The sequence below is a fragment of the Schistocerca americana genome, chromosome 4 (genome assembly GCF_021461395.2).
Source record: "Schistocerca americana isolate TAMUIC-IGC-003095 chromosome 4, iqSchAmer2.1, whole genome shotgun sequence".
Classification (NCBI taxonomy): domain Eukaryota; kingdom Metazoa; phylum Arthropoda; class Insecta; order Orthoptera; family Acrididae; genus Schistocerca; species Schistocerca americana.
Window position 1 is genome coordinate 425,730,009 of NC_060122.1, and position 21,970 is coordinate 425,751,978.

At 41.9% G+C, this 21,970-nt stretch overlaps 1 protein-coding gene across 1 annotated transcript in view; it reads left to right on the plus strand.

The window, feature by feature from the left end:
• LOC124613521 (zinc finger protein 629) overlaps positions 1-21,970 on the plus strand; it is a 264,636-nt gene that overhangs the window by 140,916 nt on the left and 101,750 nt on the right. Inside the window, exon 2 of the mRNA XM_047142232.1 lies at positions 15,688-15,764. The gene's annotated coding sequence lies outside the window, so the exon portion shown is untranslated. The remainder of the gene's footprint in view (positions 1-15,687; positions 15,765-21,970) is intronic.

Consider the following 21,970-nt stretch of genomic DNA (forward strand, 5'->3'; position numbering starts at 1 on the left):
GCCCGAGGCAGGATTCGAACCTGCGACCGTAGCGGTCTTGCGGTTCCAGACTGCAGCGCCTTTAACCGCACGGCCACTTCGGCCGGCCCTGTCACTAATAACCTTGCATATACTGTATATCGAACGCCCCCACGATGTAACCCCGTCATTTTATCGCATTACTCACTGTTTTAGAAACTTGCCTCTCTTTACCCGTATTACGACAAACTTCGCTGTGGGGAACAGCACTTCGTAGTGTTTGGGAAGTGACTTCAAGTTCTGACTTTTGTCTGACTACCGAGGAAAATCACCCTTTCCGTGACGGAATGAGATGGCACAACCGTATTAAAGGCAAAACGGAGCGAAAACAAATTTTTGTTTGGCTCATATATATTTCCCTAATTCATTGAAAGTCTCTCAGGGTGAATGCCGGAGTGTTGTTGCCCTCCTGTGTGGTTCTTCCCAACCGCGAGAATAACGAGAATACCTCGGTTGGAGCCTACTAAAATGTTGTTGTTATTTGTTCACTTACCAGCGTCTTCCTTACGTGGAAGGAGACCTTGGTGTGTAGACACACAGTTTTACATAGGAATAATAAAAACCTCGTGAGTGTTTAAAGAAGACAACGGGAAGGTAACAAGTGTAGACCTCGCGTTTCTTTTTTGGGACTTCACTAATAATATTGATATTACAAATTACTGTGTATATGAACTTAGCGATAAGTAACAGGAAAGCTATCTTTATTTCAAGAAATAAATCATTACTTTATTTTTTTGACTGTGGAAATTCGAGTTCTCGAGTTCTTCTAACATTTGTCATGAACAATTTTGATGTTGGGATGGTGTGAAAGTCCTTTATGTATGTAGTGATATGGTGTCCTGTGAATGTTACTGATGTTCACTCCACGGCGCGGTGTTTGGCGGGAGTCGCTGTATCGATAGAAGACGAATGTCCTCGATCGGTGCCGACAACATTCTCGGCACGGCCAATTTGTAAACCTGTGTTTAGTGCGTCTATATACTTGTGAATTATTGCAGGTATGAGATGTGAAAGACATATAAACAGCAACAGTTCACGTTGCACCAGTCGGCGCGATGCTCTTAACACTAAACAATGTGGCTACAACAATGCCAGTGTCCCCATACACATTACTAAAACTTGTTTGTCAAATTCGCGGTTTTATCAAATTAGCGCGGTAGACATACCAACCGAGTTTCTCAAATTTTAACTTCACCTTCGAAGCACCTGTCATGCTGTGCTTATAGTCTCGGGAAGCGTTTCACGCTAGTGAGCATGTGAACAGTGTACGAGGTGCAGTTCAGAACACGAACTTCAAATTATCGAAACCTGTTCCAGTCGCTATATATCTCAAACATATTCATAACAATCCGGTAAGTTACTGGCTACTGTTTGACAAACGCATGCGTAAACCGTAAACCTGTTTTTTAGATCGCCCCTGCACGAAAATTCCTCTCAGACACGTGAAACGCACGTTGTGTTTGACAAACACACGATAAAGGCACCTCATAGCGAAATAATTTTACAAACACTTCAAGTCTGAAAAATTGTTTGATCGTCTACGGGTGCCTTAATATTGATAGCGGCTGGCAAACAAGTGAAGTCAATCACCTTCTTTCGACTTTTATTGAAACAGCTAATCGCACCAGCACCGCGTCGAGCGTCTTCTGCGAACTAACGATTAATATGCGTTGGTAGCACTACTCGCGGTCGCCGCTAAGATGTTTCGGCGTAGAAGAGAAACGTCACCGTCAGGAAGTGGGACAGGTTGTCTGGCAGGCGCGCGTCCATTGACGGATGACGCGGGCGGTGACGCCGGCTGACGTGACGTAACGTAACGGCGTCCGATCGCGCGCAGTGGCCGCGAGCCGCCAGTATTGTCCTATATTTTAATGTGGGGCTGCGGGTAAAAATAATGCCTTGTTCTTATATTAGAAGGCGCGACTCCTTTTAATAGCCGCGCGGCTGGCACGGCGCCACGCGTGTCGGCCATTTCTCCCGCTTTGTTGTCTGTGAATGAGCCGGCTGCGCGCCACAGAGGTGTCCGCCATTCCCTGTCAACACGGCCCCGTCGTGCTGTTGCAGCGTGTCACAATGATTCGGATCACGCCCACTCAAAATGGCTAATAGCGCCGATTGAAAACAACGGGAAGAAAATGGGGCAAAGATCCAGGCGACTAAATTTCACGGAGAGCAATTACAAAACAAACAAAAAAAACACAATGATTCGTACATTAAAATCCTCATCCCGAAACTTTTTATTTTTATTAGTACATTCTTATGGGAGTAATTTGATACATTTAAGCTGCTACACGAGCTTTTTGATAATAAATTAAAAACAATGGAAACTAGAGTGGCATGAACATGCTCCGGATCAGGGAAGGACCAAGGAAGCGTTTTAGCCCCTCGGCTGGTCTTAATCCTTACTGTCACCAAAACATTAAAATGAATTGCAAAATGACTGGGGAAGATATGAGTATAGTGCGGAGAATAGAAGTTCCATTCAAATTGGAAGGTTCTCTAGGGGATTTTAAGCATCACACACAAGATAACGTGAGGAAGGCGACCTGAAGACTACATTATATTGTCAAAACACTTAGGAGATGCAACAAATCTTCTAAAGAGACTACACTCCGCTGCAGGGTGAAAATCTCATTCTGTGAGACTAGACCACGTTTGACCGTTCTCTAATGGAGCACTGCTGCGCGGTATGGGATCCTTAAGAGCTAGAATTGACAAAAGACTTCGAAAAAGTTCAGAGAAAGGCAACTCATTTTGTATTACGTGTCACGAAATAACATGTAGAGACATGGATATTACGAGTGACTTGGAAATCATTAAAAGACTACATCTATTCACAGCATTTCAATCGCATATATTATCTCGGAATTCTGAGGTATTTGTTGACTATCACCAGAAAGACTAAAATAGGAGAAATAAGATCTCGCCTACTTTTTGAGAGTGGATCGGTAGGGAAATAGTCTGAACGGGATTTTTGTGCATCCTGTGCCAAACGCTTAAATGTGAACTGCATAGATATCTTGATTTACCAAGTTATTTGATGCACATAAGTGCAAAAACAATGTTTATTTTCGGGTTTAAAATGTGAATCATTCACATTAAAGTGACGGTTAGCGGTCTCGGGCGAGCAGAAGTATTACCATATTTAATTATTTGTGACCTTTCTGTTTCCTGAATAACATCAAAATACGCTATTCTGCAACTGCTTGTCTCACTTTGCTCATGTGATTGCGCTTTAAGCGTCTTATTTGTATCTTTTAACCTTCCGTGTGACTTGCATTCTTTAATGTTATCCATAGATGTAGGTAAGTCAACACTTTCGTCGGCCAGAGATAAACTATCGTCATTCAGCATCCTGTAAGGGAAAAAGAAGAATAATCTCTTTTCGCTCACTAAGAGTCACTAATAACTACACTACACCAACAAATTCATTGCTCCGGAAACAACAACAAACTCAAGGAAACTCGCCCGCATCTCGTGGTCGTGCGGTAGCGTTCTCGCTTCCCACTCCCGGGTTCCCGGGTTCGATTCCCGGCGGGGTCAGGGATTTTCTCTGCCTCGTGATGGCTGGGTGTTGTGTGCTGTCCTTAGGTTAGTTAGGTTTAATTAGTTCTAAGTTCTAGGCGACTGATGACCTCAGCAGTTGAGTCGCATAGTGCTCAGAGCCATTTGAACCATTTGAACCTCAAGGAAACTCAGCATTTGGTTCACAGTTCAGACATAAGTATGGGGTAAAATGATTGCCGCTTCAACTAAGTGCAAGTTTTCTTAACTTAAAATCAAAAAATTGTCAATTGTTAATCTATAATGAGTTTTCCAATACAATCGACTTGCCATATTATTCCTTTGTCTTCAGTTACGTTTTTCTTTCTGTGAAATCTTAAGACTAATAGGATCCACTGCTCAGCTTTTTCCTCTGTGCCATGTTTCTTTTGTTTCCCTCACATGTTATCTCTTTCGCTAAGTCTCCGCAGGGAATTCAGCTGGCCATGGACGATTTCACACACATCCCACCAACATATCACTGTTCCTCGTAAAATTTTGCAGCAAAATTCTTTCTTCACTTACTCTGTCTTAAATTTCTTCACTTTGTACATCCCATCGATTTTTTTTAAGTCTCTATATTTAAAAGAATCTGTTTCAAATCCTTAGTCACGTAGGCGATTATGACGATCTGATTCCATAATTTATTCACTCAATTTAGATTTATCTTTCCTCAGATGGAACCCACCTTCTGTTTTCATTGAAGTGGGAACCCGTCGTTCGGAGCCTAGATTAAGCTGTAGGTTCCCCTATAACTGGCATCGTAATAGGTTCCCTTATATCTGGCATGTTAAATTAGTTAGAAAGGTCAGATTTCAACGGTAGCTCTGTTACCTTACTCGAACATTGCCAAGGAAATCTTAGAGGAACTCTGCTTATTATCGCGCCTCAGCCAAATATCGCACTCTTCTAAATAACAGCGCTGCAGTCATGGACTGTGCGGCTGGTCCCAGCGGAGGTTCGAGTCCTCCCTCAGGCATGGCTGTGTGCGCTTGTCCTTAACGATAATTTGGGTTAAGTAATGTGTAAGCTTAGGGACTGATGACTTTAGCAGTTAAGTCCCATAAGATCTCTCACACATTTCAATATTTTTTTTAGATAACACAAAGTAGGTACTGCCACTTGGCGGGATTAGGTTCATCAGGTGTTTAACAGCAACCCTTCAGTACTGTGTCATCTTTGGTTGGATGTGCAGCAGCGTTCAGTCTGTGTAATCTTTTGAATGTTTTGTGCACAGGAAAAATTTTTGGCGTTTCAAAAGCACAGTAATCGATCTTTTAAGAGGCAAGCTAATTTTAAACAGTGCAGCATAAAACAGAACCACAGAATAATGTAGCTTAACAAGACATCGGCATATTGTCGTTTGTATTGTTAGTTTTGGGAGCAGAGTAGGCCATAATGGAATGTTGGTTTGCTCCTAATATCGCAGCTCTACTGTCGTTCTAATGTCGCACTGTGCGATAGTACGCTCACTTTTTTATGTATACCATTTCTAACATTTCATCGCTCTATCTGTACTTTCAACATATTATAACGTGTTGTTACAGATGCCACCTAAAAAGAGAAAGCAGTGGACCGAGGAAAATATGAGAAGAGCTATCATTGCTGTTAGGAATAGAGAGATGTGCCTGGGACGTACATCGAAGCAATTTGACGTTCCAAAATCAGCTCTGAAAGACAAAATTAATTCTGGAGATACTGATTGAAATAAGTTAGTGTCAGTTAAACTTGGAAGAAAACCCGTGCTTAACACGGAGCTAGAGCAATCCCTCGTCAAATATTGTCTGGATATGGAGGCCAGATTTTATGGTTTAACTGCAAAAGATATAAAGAAGATGGCTGTTGGTTTGGCAGAAAAAAATTCTTTACGAACCCATATTAATAGAGAGACAATTATTGCTGGCTGGAAATGGCTCCACTCATTTGGCTCTGAGCACTATGGGACTCAACTGCTGTGGTCACCAGTCCCCTAGAACTTAGAACTACTTAAACCTAACTAACCTAAGGACATCACACACATCCATGCCCGAGGCAGGATTCGAACCTGCGACCGTAGCAGTCGCACGGTTCCGGACTGCGCGCCTAGAACCACGAGACCACCGCGGCCGGCCGCTCCACTCATTTATGCGGAAATACCCAGAGCTTAGTTTAAGAAAACCTCAACAAACATAATTGAAACGTATTAGAGGATTTAGCAGGAAAAATGTTCAGCAGTTTTTTGACGTTTACGAACCCATTCTAGAAAAGACAAATTTTGACCCTAAGAGACTTTACAATTGTAATGAGACTGGTCTGAGAGTTGTACAGCATAAGACAACGAAAGTTATTGCACTGAAAGTTAAACAATGTTCTGGAGCTACTGACTATAAAACCTTAATTTGGAGGACACCTGGTGCTATATTAGGAATACTTTTTTCCAAACTGCCTAAATGTTGTTGTGGCCTTTTATTTTTGAATTATTTATTAGATGAGATATTCACTTAATTATTTCGGATAAGGGACAGCAATAACCAGCTACTAAAGAATTAACAAAGCAACTTGATAAAAATGACAGCAAAACTACACCAAAAATAAAAATGGGTGCGATATAAGGCATAATTCCCCTAACTTCTATTTATGGGATTGTTCCCCTTTCCAATCTTAGGGCTCTTCTATATTAACTGTCAATTTAAAGTGAATCATCCGACATAATGCGTTTTCTTCCGTATCTAATGGTTTGAATTCCTCTAATCTTCTGTGTCAATTGTATCTTCATTAGTGCATATCACCTAGATAGCGCTGAAACGAAAATTCATGCCTTAGAATCGTCAAAAGGAATGATCAAATTACTTGTTTCTAAAACCACTGTGGAAGATTTGAAGCCGGCCGGAGTGGCCGTGCGGTTCTGGGCGCTACATTCTGGAGCCGGGCGACCGCTACGGTCGCAGGTTCGAATCCTGCCTCGGGCATGGATGTGTGTGATGTCCTTAGGTTAGTTAGGTTTAATAAGTTCTAAGTTATAGGCGACTGATGACCTCAGAAGTTAAGTCGCATAGTGCTCAGAGCCATTTGAAGATTTGAATTTTTAAGGGCACTTATGAACTGAATAAATTGTATTTCTTACATATTAGGCTTTAAATACCAAGTTCCTCTATTTGAAGATTCTTTTTCTTGTCTATTATAAAACATTCTGGTATTTCATAAATTTATAACTGAGGTTACTGTAAATTGAAAAATTGGGCATTTGAGGAATGATTAGTGCCACACAAAGCAACAAGGAAGTAAAAATTAACTGTATCTGTACATTACATACTGTTTATTACTTCTACTCGCCCTCCCCGCCCCTTGATCGCCATAATCTACAAATGCTTTCATTCTTTTTATGTCTCGTGCACTTCCATGAATATTATAGAATTCTCTTACAATTTTGTGCCGAAATACTGATTGTGTGCAGTGTGATGCCGTGCGGTTAATTGCCGCGTGCAGTTTCAGTAAACATAATTTAGGGAGTGAGTTAAAGAGCTTGTGTCTAAATAAGTCTAACGGCATAAGTTATAGATGAATTTCAGTGATTTTTTTGTATGCAACAAAGAGTTCACCGCGCTCACCTAAGGGGACGTCCATCGATTACGTGATATCAAAATAGAGGGGTTGGGGGTGCCCGGCAAAATACCACCAAATCTCATTTAAAGGAGGCGTGAGTGGGGGGTGAGGCGCGGACAAGTGAAAATTCACTTTAGTATTTAATTCAGAAATTGTACACTATTATAACGGATAACATTTTATTTGTATATAATTAATCTCAGTGTAGACAACATCAAAGTGCCCAGGAATATTTATGGCATCTCTGAACTGAACTGATTGCCTTACACATGTGTATGCCCGGGATTCCCCGATCTGAGGCAAGCATCGCACAAGTATTAGATTTCATTCGGGAAGTTAGTTCTATGCTGCGTCGGGAACTGCATGTCAGTGAGTTGGTCGCGATATTCTCAACGCATATAAAGCCTATATATTATTGTGTTCATCATGTATTTGTATCGAAACTTTCACACTGCGTATGTTAAGCAGTCTTCCAGTAAGTCTGAACACACGTGCGAGCAGGAAGTTAATCGTTTATGGAAGGAATATAAGTTGAAGTTCACCGACAAGGATTCTCTTAGTTATGATATAAATCAAGAGATTGGAAAGCTGCGTAATCATACGATTCAAAGGAAAGTACAATTAATGTTATTCATCCGCAAAGTAAGTAGAAGTTCAATGACATTTAATGAGTATAACATAACAATAAAAGGTCAATTTTTTAAGTATCTGTCAAAACGGTTAACATTATTTTCGTGGAGCCTTTCTGACCGTCTGTCTGTGTGTGTCCGTCCGCCCGAATACTACACAGGATAAGCATGTTTTTATTGAGTTTTTAATTGCGTGTTAAATACACTGTGTAATACACTTTACGGGTAAAACATGGTTTTACTCACAGTGTTTTCGTCAATGTTTTGAAAAATAAAATTTTAATTTTTTACAATTTTTATTCGAGTACGAGATAAACCACACATAAGGGCGGAGGAGGGGGGTTCCAAATATTAAAGAAAGCCGCTTACGTAATGAATGGATGTCCCCTAACCTCATCTATGGAAGATACTTGTCACAAACAGAATGAAAAATTTGTCTTTCCGGCTTCCCTCCTTGCTCAGTCCAGAGAGAGTACAGTGTCTCGAAATTTTGTAAGTTCAGTTTTAAGGCACAAAAGTACGACTATGTTGTTCCATTCACTATTTCTACTTTCACACTATTTATCTCAGATATCTGATAGCAATGCTGTGTTATTGATTGCTGGTTGCGTATTTAGGGCAGTAGGGCGATTTCACTACTGAAACAGCATTTTTTCCTTAAATAAATAAGTTAATAAACGCTATATTAGCTGTTTCAAATAGACTGTAGTAGTTGTAGAAGTAATTCGAACATTTCATCATTTACTTATATACTTCATTCAAAATTCCTTATTAACTTTCGCTTAGTATCGCTACTCTTTAATAATTTAAACACAATTTATTGTTGAAAGTTTAAAATACTGTTACTTTTCTTTCATCTTTCGTCAAAGAATGATGCTTTATTATACGGAAACAAAGTTTCGTCAGCCTGTTCAGAGATAAGCACGCGAAAGAAGTTTCTAGCAACGCATAGCTGGGTGCGCTAGGCCTGAAAATACGCCTAGCGGATTTCTCGTGCTCGCGGCCTTCTCCGACGAGGCGGATGGTTGTAGTCCTTTGACTTTTGGGCCGTGCTGTTAGCTGCTTCACCAAGTTCTCTGATTCTTCGTAAGAGGGGATTTAACGGCTCCCAGCGAAATGTGAAGACGCTCACTTGTTTGGGGCTACTTCCTCCCACGTAATTGAATTTTGTTTAATGACCCAGGCAGCCGCAGGGTGGCTGCGTCTGGGAAACCGTGCCGGTGGCCCCGATGGGAGGCGGCGAGCGTTTAACGTGCGATGGAACTGCAAACAGCGGCTACCAGTTGAACGAAATACCTATGTGACTAGAAGGTCTGAAGCGAAACTCACGGTGGATCTTGGAGCTCGCAACAGCTGTGCAAATGAGATTTCAAAATAGTATTTTTGTTACTCTGGACTTAAACGTACGACAGGTCATCATGGAATATACCCAAAACTCATAAACTAGAATTATTGAACTATAAAAAGCCAAAAACGACAATTATACACATAATAAAAGCATTTAGCATATAATGTAGGCCTTCGTGTTTTAGTTTACAGATTTAGTATCTGCACTCTTGCATATTTCTGTACACATGGCATATATGAGGGCTGTAACATAGTGCTGAGAGCAATGTAAGCCGAAAATCATCAAAATGAAGAAGCTAGAGAAAATATGTTTATCAATACTTCTTATAAAAAATACGAATAAAACAGGAAGCGCGAATATATGTGGTATAAAAAGTGACGTTGATAATACTGCAAAGTAAATAGCATTCTGTACGTTTAAAAACGACATATAAATATCAACTACTTAAGAATAAAGGCAGATGATTTTTGTTAAATCTTCAGGCTATAAATGCCAACTAAGAGATCGGCAGAAATAGCAAATTAAAAAACAAAGAAATGCTAAAAAAATAGAAACATTCAACCACGTTCGACAAATCATAAGCTTTTAAGGAAGTATTGTGCCTGCTCTTAGTTTTTATGTCCATGCTATCATGCTTCATTAAAATTTGACGATGCAGCTATCAGACGCTGGATATGAAATTAAAAATTTAACAGGTTAGCGATCTTTGAAAGCAAATAACTTCACTTTCATGTAGTTTCGATCGAAAAATGTAACTGGTTGTTACAAATTACGATACACACATATAGCCAGCTTGTTAACAACTTAATACTTATTTTATGTGATAAATAACGAAGCGTTGACAATATTTGTCATTTGTCTACCTAGTACATTATTGCACCCGTTGTGTAAGGTGACCGAAGGTAAATGGTTTCCACAAATCAGCCACAGCGAATGCCGGGGCATGCGAGTAGATAATAAGCTTCGCAAAAAGTCTCGGCCGCCTAGTCTATTGATGCAGCTAGTAAAACGAGAAGATTTTTATTGCAAACTGTTCGTCTAAAGTTTCGCACATAATTTATCAATCGCTATAGAGATTTCACATCTGGTGTCTTGCATGTACTTTCTACGCATAATGATTAATGCAACATTGTATGACGTATTACATAACGTTGCGAAAATATAAGAAATATTTTATATGAATAAATTGTTCACCTATATTAAAAACTTTCCGCCCAGTTAGGTAAGTCTTACGAACACATCACTAACCCCTATTTATATATAGAAATGAAACGAGAGCTACTGAAGACGAGACAAAGGTTTCGAAACATTTTTTTACGGTGCGTAGTTTCCCTCTGCAACTCTAGGGGGGGTCCGCAGCTCGAGGTCGTGCGGTAGCGTTCTCGCTTCCCACGCCCGGGTTTCCGGGTTCGATTCCCGGCGGGGTCAGGGATTTTCTCTACCTCGTGATGACTGGGTGTTGTGTGATGTAGTTAGGTTTAAGTAGTTCTAAGTTCTAGGGGACTGATGACCATAGATGTTAAGTCCCATAGTGCTTAGAGCCATTTGAACCATTTGGAACTCTAGGGGGGGAGAAATGTTACAATCTTACTGAACCATCCTAAATTTTACCACTACGTAGTTTGTTCGAACAAAGTCATGATTTGTAGTTTATGCAGTAGTTAATTAAAAGGTCTCCAGCGGTATGTCATACACAAAATAAGTACAAAATGCCCTGTTTTGCACGCTATACTGATAATACCGGAATACCGTGAATCGCGAATTTGTACCAGCTGCAGTTGGAAATTTTAGGAGGGTTTAGTAATCTAGGGTTAATAACCGAATTTAGTGCCAAAGGTATCAGACCTTCCACCCTGATGGTTGAAACGCACCTGAACGATCGAAGATGGGCTGTTGAGTCCAGCGTGTTCACCTTTGAACGCACAAGCGTCAACATATGGCTATTGATTGATTGAGTGTGGTTCAACGGTTTCGTCAAGATACGAACTCTGTCAAAGTAGTACGATGTTGACAATGCACTCTTATCCGAAGCGACCAATAATATTGTGGCGAATGTAAACAACTGTTCGATAAAGAACCGTACTTGTCTCTAGCGAGAAAATGTGATAAAAGCCACTGATCTGTGGCTCCAGATAGCAGCTGGAAGGTGCTGCAGCGAGAGACTGAAGAGCTTGCTAGAGAAACGTAGAGTCTACCATGAAATTAACAGATCAATTCTGGAAACGAAGTGACAGCTCTTTCCGCCCCCATAACAAGGGTGAGTTTTTTTCATGAAATTCAGCCTCGACCTATACAGTGGACGTTTGCCAGAGGTGAAAGAGAAAGTCAGGAATGAAGAAAAGTGAGCGCGTGGAGCGGGAGTTGAAACACGAACAAAAGAATAGGGGACGTTAGCTGTAGTTGGAATATTTATATACATAAAAAAATACATTGTTGGTGCTTGAGCTTTAAATTGTTTATGCAAATTGCAATCGTCAGCAGTGGCCCCGGGCAGCTGTACAGAAAGTGCTGTCAGGCTGTGGGCGCGGGACGTATTATTTCCCATTTGGCTGTCAGTCGTCGGCGGGATGCCGGCTATTTGGGGCGCGCCGCGGGCAGATCGCGTGGCGCCGCGACAGGTGGCGCGGTGGGCGTGTGACGTCAGCGGCCGGCCTGCCCCCTCCCCTCCCACCACCCTGCCATCCCCCCTCCCCCGCGAGCAGGCGCCCCACGCCCACCCGCGCTCTCCTGGCCTGGGGTGCGACAGTCGCGCGCAAAGGCCGCGACCGGCCGCACCACTACCGCGACGAGCAGGTAACACTCTCAAGTAACTGTCCGCCTCCTGCCTAAACGCTACCCTCGCAGCCTCCCTGCTCCGACCTTTCCTCACATCGCTCAAAACACGTTTGTAGCAAGCACGACGCATTCGTCCCATGACGTCAAGTCTGCCGTGCAACACACCAGTCAGTAACGTATTCCTCGCGAGTCTACTATCCCGCAACTGTTAATTGCATGCTTATTGAAATCAAACGGCCCAGTTCCCAACTTAAATCTTTTTTCACGCACAATAAGCTTCTAAACACTTGATCACACAATACAATTAATAAGATCGGACATCGTGCGTCGTTGCCAGATGAAGTAAGTATTGACGGGAAATGGTTTCATCAATCTGACAGACCGGCAGTAAGTTCGGCCTTAGGCCAAGTATCTGACTGATGTCGCATATTTTACTACGTGACAGTGGTGCCCTCGGCATAACCACTTAACATGCTTCGGAATGATTCGTAATTGAGTTGAAACCGGTTCTGCGAGTAAAACAACTACATTGGCAACTGGATCGTTTAATTTCAATAAACAAGAGTAGTAAATTGCGTTGTGTCAGTTTATTCATTTATACCACTGTTTTGGTGTCGTTAACTGTTCTTGTGTTTCAATCTTGCAACTCTAAAAACTAGTACTTCTTATAAAACCAATACAGGAATCTAATGAGTAGGACATTTTTATTAATCATTGTCTTGCATTGTCCATGGCTAGTGAATTTAAATTTTCTCGTGATTAAGTTCTCAGCATATATACAGTTGATCTGTCTTTTCTGACCTCTGGATCAACTTCTTTCATACACTGAAATTTAGCCATACTTCGGGACCATTTGCTAGTCTTTCATAAGGTAGGGGTTTTCAGTAACTTCACTATTGTGACGGACTCGACGGCTAATATGCGATTTGGGGTGAATTAATGAGTCATTGAATGCAGAGCCGTAGGACGTTCTTTCTTTCGTGGAGAAACTATTTTCTCCATTATTCTGCCTCAGCAATGTTGGAAGTTCAAATTTAGGTAACAGTGACAATCGATGTTTGGTTTGGTGACTTAGGCTACACCGACATTGGATCTGTAACCCTCCCAATCCGATGTCGGGCGACCATCGAATGACATCGAAATCTAAACAACCGTCAAGGTAATAATGTAAGTGCCTACAATGGGAAGGGAAGCCCGACGCGACATCAACCCATGACGTCTGATTGCGGGCCGACTAATTGACGGACCAAACGTGTGTTTCTAGTCCATATCTCCACACGACAGCGAAAACTATCTATAGTTCATACAATTTTTTTGTTAATAATAGCCAATATATGTATGAAAACGTTATTAAACAAAGTTGATCGTGTGCTCTTGTGGTGTTGTAGTAATAAGCTTTTGTTCTGGACTGTTGGGTAACCTGAAAGATCAACCTGTTGTATTCTTTTTCGTGTATTCAACAATGTCGTCGAACGTTTTTATAGTCATATGGTGACAGCACTTTAATTTATCTGGATAATTTCATCAAGGCTCGCAGATTTAATAAAACTCCCCTGCTGATCTGTCTTCATTAAACTGGTACATCCATACCTTTTCTGTAAGTCTCTTATTAAGGAGAACATTCTTCTCCTGCAGAAACCTATAATCAATCACGCTACCCACACAACACACCTGCAGCTGCTTCCCGATCGTGCGTTAATCGAGGCCAGTGTAGGCACTCAAAAAGAACGACGTCGGACGACATCGGCTCACGTAATTGCCCTACGTCGGATCAGGAGAAACATGCCAAAGTAGGTGCAAGTTCAGAGCGTACCTGTCAGCCGACAGAGCGTGATGTTAGAGTTTAGACTGCCAATCGGTGCACCGTCTCAATGAGGCAGAGAACACGTGTAAGACAAGTCACTCGCTGCACATAATGATACAGAAAAAGATAATCGGTAACTCGCCATGACAATCGCAATTCGTTTACTAATCTCATCGGCAACCTCGAATCACATACAGTTTATAAACTGGCCGGAGAGTTTTTAGAGTTTTAGCCAATATAATACCACACAATTAACAAAATCGCGGCAAAGGAATTCCACAGCAAAACATTATTTTACAGTGTTCTATATTGCTGGCCACACAACGGGCCATGAATTCGTATCATTACCCGTGTATCCGACATAAATGGACTTTGCACAACTTATCGGATCTTCCATTACCATCGTAATGCTATAGGCCTCGTTTTTTGGGACTAGGAATTGAGAGAAAGAAGAACACATTTCTTTTCAGTTTTATGAAATATCAGATGGAAACTTGTCGCCCTGCCGGTAAGGATTCATAGTTTTGTGCCATAGATACTCGGTGCCTCCCTTAATTGTTGTATATATAGACACCATTCGCTTTCCTATTCACAAAAGCAACAAGCAAGGAGATGAATTGAAGAAGTCAGCGTGCTACCGGTAATATTAAATGAACGTGTGAGAAGCCGGCCGTTGTGGCCGAGCGATTCTATGCGCGTCAGTCCGGAACCACGGTGCTGCTACGGTCGCAGGTTCGATTCCTGCCTCGGGCATGGATGTGTGTGCTGTCCTTAGGTTAGTTAGGTTTAAGTAGTTCTAAGTCTAGGGGACTGATGACCTGAGATGATGTAGTGTAACGACGTAAGTTACTTATAAATGATTTTCTTTCGACATATGATCATGTGTAGACTTCGTCACCTACGTCAGTTACAACCCACCTCAAAATTATTTATATTCTTTTTAAATTGTCTCAGAATGGTTCTTGAACGAAACTGTAAAACATCATTTGAGTCGTATGCACAGAATTACGTCACTCGGGCCAATTGGTTTGCGTAAACTTTTTCAATTTTAGATGTCGTTTGTTTCTCCTCAGAAATTATATTGATACACGTTATCTGATTTAATCAATATTAGGACCACATTGAATAAACTTTTTGAGATTCAAAGTCGCGATGAACGCTGTCAAAATTCAATCATCTTGTCAAATATATTATTAATTCATTCACATAATTCTTCATAAATAAATCCTCGGAACACGTATTTCAACTTTAATAGCATCCACTAGTTTATTATCTTCCTACATACAGACGTGAACCTGAGCCTTGGCGAGACAAAACTTAACATTTTCAATAAGATTAAACTTCCGGTGATATCATTGTTGTACAAAACATTACAAATTCTCGATTATTTGGTTTTTAGAAGCACGACGCATCAACTCGGTTTCAGGATCTTCTGTTGCACTTTGGCTGTCGACCCGCGACGTATAATGGCCAGCAATTTTCTCCCCGGTCCCGGCAACGATGATGCTGTCTCCGTTCGTTGCGCCGCCCTCTCCGTACATGAAACATAAAAAAAATACAAAAACTTTAGACACTTCACAACCATTACAAATATTACAAAAATACATAAACAAAACTAAATTAAACTTATATTCACCTGCAAACTGGGCTGACACTGGTGGATGGGTGACGCTTCAATTTTGTCCCACTACAATGTTAAGTCCCATAGTGCTCAGAGCCATTTGAACCAATTTTTGAACGTGTGAGAGAGGAAGGAAGAAACGTTGAGTGCGAACAACGACTGGAGTATTTTGTCCTCTGTCTTCAGTATTGGCTGATGAAAGCCAAAGAATTTTTTTTTTTTTTTTTTTTTTGTAGTATTTTGTCTCTGAGCGTTACAGTATAGTGATGGACCTTATTTCCTGTCTAGCGTGTCCGTGAAGAACGGCCATTTTGAGTAAAAAGTGATGTTGAGAAACTGCTAACCGGAGCGTGGTGTGTTGTTGCAGGCAGCAGTGAGCGCTGACGGCGGAGCGCCGTCCATGGGCTGAGCCTTCCGGCGCACAGCCCCACTCTCTTCGTACCGGTGAGTACATGACGCTGAAGGAGGCTTCTCCAAAGACGCCGAAACATTGGCAGTTATGCTATTTAAGGCGGCGCTGTACGATCACTTTATCGTTTAAACCTACGTAATTATACTACCTCAGCAATATCAGATGATATGCAGGGTGTTCGAAAATTCAGTGCCCAAACTACGAGACAAAAATTTATCTCGTACGGAAATTGTGTGTGGGAAACGCATATTGTTGGAATACTGAGTTTCCAGGAGGTTGTTACGTGTGACTGGGAATAAAACGGTGTTCATTATTCTTCATTGCTGTATTGTTCTGATCATTATTACAATAAATGTTCAAAATGAGCGCATTTAACCTCAGCACAGAATCGGTATCGACGTAGCAGGGAGACCCGTGTTCGCTGGAAAATGCGTAGTGTGTTCGGTATTTGTGTGGCTGATGCAAGAATTCTTGTAACCAATTCCGCCTCCTAGTCAACAGATGGCTCTCACGTAGCCCCAGAGAAAGAAGTCTGATGGGGTGAAATTCGAGGATCTTGTAAGCAAACGCATAAGTCCCTCCCGGCAGCTCCATCGATTCCCAAAAGTACGGGTTATTACTGCTCCAAATGGCCGTGCAATGTGCTCTGGGGCGCCATCACGCTGAAACCTCAATCCTCCTCCTGCCTTCTAAGCAGTGTGTATCTGTCGCAAATCTCCCCATGTGTAGCACTCTATGTTGACACTGCAACTGTCATGCAGGCGCTAGAGCTACCCACTTTTTACCAACTCAGTGTCGAATAACATGACACTACAGCATACTACGTATCTGAAACTAACATTGGTGTAATAACGTACTCACGCAATATGGGTTTCCGACACATGGTTGCTTTACGAAATATATTTGTTTCTGTCTCCTCTAGCGTCCCTGTTAGTTAGGGCACTGAATTTTTGAATACCCTGTACAGGTGCATTAAATGAGATTTATCGCAAAAAGTCGATCATCTTGAAACTTTGTAAGAGCGTAAGACAATACGAAGAAAGAATAAGGGATGCCACATGGTCCATGTGACCCTTTACGCACGTTAAGATTCACGAAAACCAACTAATCTAAATTCTGTGACCATAGTGCACTCAGAATGTGCCTTTAATTTTGACTGACTACACGAATAATAAAAACGATCAAAGGCCTTTCACGAAAGACTTATAAGAATATGGATGTTCCAGTACCCACAGCATGCAGCACGATCCATCCTGGATAGTTTCGGTCTGTCTCGTGACCACCAGGCAAAAGTGCGGGGTCACGCAAAGAGAGCCACTTGCGTTTCTCTCCAGCCGGAAGTTTTTGTCACTTTCTGTAACTTAAGAAACAGAAGTAACGCACGTCTCTTGTGCCCAAAAACTTTCGTGCTTCAGGAATATCGATATTTCATCTGCTGAAGACTGAGCCAGAATCCTGAAAATCTGGCCAAATCTGACCCTTCTGGTTATGTTTTCAGATCAAAATTGAAAGATTTAACAGTGAACACATAGTGTGTTGTGGGGCGATCACTCTGTTGTAGAAATAATTCAAAAGCCAAGGTCGCTTAAACACTCTTTACTAGATGACCAGTGTAACATGACAGGTTTGAGGGAGGGCTTACATGAGTTACACTATATACATTACTATTAGTACAGCATCACATACCTGAATGTAGCTTAACATGAATAAATCATTTGGATAAAACTATACATGAGGCAGACCAGCTGATATAAAATCATCGTCGTAAAAATAAAAATTAAAAAACAGTACTACACCAGAGTGCTGAAACTTCCGTTAATGATTCTTTAATTGAAGAATTTGTTTTTCTCTAGAGTTTCTTTGCGAGCGTAGGGTTTGAGAACTCGTGGTGGTCAGTGTTGTAGCCAGGTTTACTATTTATGGCTTATGAATTTCAAATGGACTGGCGCCTCGATAAATAAAGACGCGTTCCGATGCTTGGAAACCCCGAGGGAATTATAAGCGAGAGGATGAAGCATAAGGGGGGGGGGGGGGGGGGGGGGGGGGGGGGGGAGAAAGAGGATGTAGTCAGGACGGCTTGGTTAGCCCGCACAGGTTTCTTCTCGCCGCCTCCGTCGAACAGGTTACCCCTCCCACCATTTCCATCGTACGAGGAAAAAATAAAGGAGTAGTGTTGATTGAATTTTGCTGCTGCGTTAGTATTAAATTAGTGAAACAGTCATTTGTTTCTAAGAGGCAGTTTGCGTCCTCGATTTATTTAGTTAAGACAAACTGGCGGGGGGGGGGGGGGGGGCAGTGATCCGCGCCGAAGCGGCGGAAAGAGCGAGATCGTGTGTAGATCTCTGTAAACAGCAACTAAAAGTATTCGTATGTGGAGTCGAGTAGATTACGGTGTGTCGTGTTCGTCAGGAAACAAAGCTATACAAGCACTGCACACTGCTCGCACGTCAGACTCTCACGCATTCATCGTCATTTTAGTTATGAGAGTGCAAGAAAAATACCTCTTCAACAAAAAGCAAGGTTTACAGTGAGGAATCGTTCGGACTGTGTCCGTCTGAAATTTAATCGAATTTTACGTATGACAGTGCTTTGAAAAAAATTGTTTAGTGTACTGTCGCGTTTCACTTAGTCGTGAGTTGGTATACAGTTTACTACACTTACTGACCTAAAATTCGCTTTATATTGTACCAATATGTACTTCAACACTAGTTTCATTTGGTAGTAATTTCACATGTCAGTCATTTAGAAACAGTACAAACATTGAACATTCTAAAGTTACCCGTCTTCTAAAAAGCATCAACTCTCTTCTTCGTCATTAGCCCCTTTTAATATAAAAATTGCGTCAAATGTTAACATTTAATTTTTCATTTTTCATATCGCTTCGTCGCAAGTTCATATAAAATCGGTATGCTTCAACGCTCAGTCGATGTTTGCCTTGACCCTAAAGTACGAAATTACGTAATACCAAGAAATATGAGAGGAAAACATCTTTAAAAATATCACAAATGATGTCAGAGCGCACAAAAATATGATTAATTACAGAAGATTGACAGAGTGAGTGTCGGCTAATATTGGCTTGTGGTCGGCCAAAATAAAGACGAAAGGCTATAATTACTACCACGTATGCTGCATTGTAACCCTTCAAGTAATGTGTTTTTGAATATACGTTTTGGTTAGGAAACACAAAACCCAATCGTTTCACAGTATTTTCTAAGATGCACATGAATATAAAACCCAAAACATTACCTCAGATAGACAGTGCTTCACTTTGCATAATAGAATGGCACAGTGTAACCCTTCTTGCCCTTCCTCGCTAAGGCTGTGCGAACAGCAGGACATTTGACAGTAGTTGTTCCACTTTCATACTGTTCAGCCTGATGCTCTGTACAGTTTTATGCGCCCATTGTCAACAGCGTAGTTTTTTCTGGTAACGACGGATGCTAGGTAATACTTGAAAATCCCTTCTTTCTGTCGGGAAATGTTGAAGTACTGTGTAATTCAGAGTCTTCTACTTGCGACATCCCCGAACGCGTCACGTGGTACTATTATGACAGTTTCGGAACCGACGTTTCAAGCAAACTGAGATATTACACAAGGGAAACGCTTTCCAAAAATAAAAAATCAAATGTGTGTGAAATCTTATGGGACTTAACTACTAAGGTCATCAGTCCCTAAGCTTACACACTACTTAACCTAAATTATCGTAAGGACAAACACACACACCCATGCCCGAGGGAGGACTCGAACCTCCGCCGGGATCAGCCACACAGTCCATGACTGCGGCGCCTAAGACCGCTCGGCTAATCAAGCGCGGCGCTTTTCAAAAGTTTCTTATCTTCTGTACATGACCACATGCCATTGCTCCGGCGATGGTTATAAAGAGTCGCTGTGTACATTAGCGAAGACGATTCTCACGCCTCCCCCCCCCCCCCCCCCCCCCCACACACACACACAGTTTTTCATAGTTGTAACATTTGTTGTCGCACCTACCTCTTACGTTATATACGCAACAATTTTTTGGTACAAGCATCCGTATTACATTTCCTCGATGTGGTGTTCCCTCTGAATGACCAGTGATAAAACTATAGCTCTCATAAATAATGAAGCCAGAGAAATGAAACTGATTATACCGTGTATGAATCATGAAGTATGGCGTCATTACCTGCGTTATGGAAGAATGCTGCTGACAGATATTCACGGGCGGCGCCCTCCGACCAGCAGTCCATTACTTTCACTTGACACTCCACTGAACGAAAGATGTTCTCTCGGTTGCCTCCTAGCAGGTCGCTGGCGCTTGAGAGTATTAGTCTCTTCCACACACGATACCAGCCGTCCCGACGGCCAGATCTGTGTGAGATCGGTTTTCTTCCATGCGGACTGCAGTGTCAGAGCAGCCTATCGAGTATGACAAAAATAAGTTGTCCTCCACATAACGTTGAGTCAAGAGAGAATCACAAATACTTACGGGGCAGAATTGCGTCACATCTCAACGACACGGCATTCCGCGGCACTGATCGGTGGGCCTCTGCAGCTGTAGTTCACCACACAGTAATGGAAGTGCGTATGCGAGGGTCAGGGATCGGCAAATTGAAGCCCGATTGGTGGGAAAATAATACTTGCTGTGATCAGTATGGCACTTACTGTCTGTAGTCGTGACTGCTCTGTAATGTAAGATGTAAGTGGTTCTGAGCCTAGATAGTCGCAATAGCGCGCGCAAGATGCGCGTATCTCATTTCGCAGGATGTAGCGTAAAAGACAGCTGCCAGTCATCTTTTGACCTGTTACTATTCTTCTGCGGAGGTAGCACAATTGTCCATGATGAACCCTATTCCGTCTTTCTCCACTACGAGATTGTATGTCGCCTATCGATATACACGATCATCGGCTGACCGCTAGTCAGTTAACAGGTTTTAGAACTATCAGTTGCATTCCAACAAAATCACTTGTGTGTATAGCGTTGACTGTTTTTTGTTTTTCGTTTTTATTTTACGTGGTTCTACGCATTGCAGTTCGATATGCGTTCTGCCTTTCAAGCTATCGTAGCTGCTACTTTCACGTTTACTCCTTGTTTGTACATGAGCTCCAGTAGTTCAGCGGTCGCTACTACATCACCAATAGCGACGCTGCCAATGCAATCAACTGTGAATCTCCATTTCCGTGCGAATTTCGTTCCTGGGATGTGTCTCATATCAGGTCTCACACAGTCATGTGTCTTCGAAATATGCAGAAATTATGTAGGATGTTACAGTCGCAGTTAGCTTAGTATGGGTTTACAATGTCAATTTCCATCTGGGTACGTGTATTCCTAAACCACTGGTTAAGGTCTCGCGGCACGATGTCGGGGTAACCATCTCTTAGCACATTCCTGTTATTTTTTTTATGTCTGCTATCGGTTCCCTAGCTAGCCACTAAAATGAACAATAATGTTCCTTCATGAAATGTCTGCTTTCACACTTAACTAAAGTATTTTTAATGTCAGCTATACGCGTTACACTTCATTTATTCTGGCAGCAATTGCAGGGGCTACTTTCCGCAATCATTTTTTCAGATCAGCTTCTGGGTATTTGGTACATTAAGATAAATTGCTGAAACACGCTCACATACAAAGAAGTGACACGGCGAGATATAAAACGCCAGTCACTGTAGCTGTGCAGTCGACGTGTCTTCCGTGTGGACTCCAGGGGTTACCAGCGATCCATTTTTGGTTGGCTTGTACTACAGCGCAGTGTATTCAGCCTCGTGGGGCGCATACGAAGCTAACAGAGGAATTCCTAGCATGAAACGCAGCAGTTCCAAGAACTGAGTGTCACTGCGAGAGCGGTGTGTGCGACAACTTACCGCATCCAAATGACATCGTTGACGTAGTCTTCAAAGCATGATCACGTAGTTAATTAGTTTTTAAAGATATAAAACACTGAAATGTCAGTGTAGGTATCAAAGAAAAGAACTATTTCAGTGTACCAGTTAGCCAGAAATGATCCAGCACAGCAGGGATGTGCCAAATGAAGATGCTTAGAAAGTAAATACGGGATGCCGATGATTAATATTATACGTACCTTTAAAAGCAATAATAACGTACACAGAAACAATTTCATTTAATGTTCTTTCTGAGTGACAAAATTCCCCTTTTTTCTAGTTCTGCTTTGATTTTGCTTCATCTTCCCCTTCTTCCCCCTCCTCCTCCTCCGCGGTGTGTTTGACCCGCAATGTAACGGGGTCCGTTCTTCTGGCTTTCTGT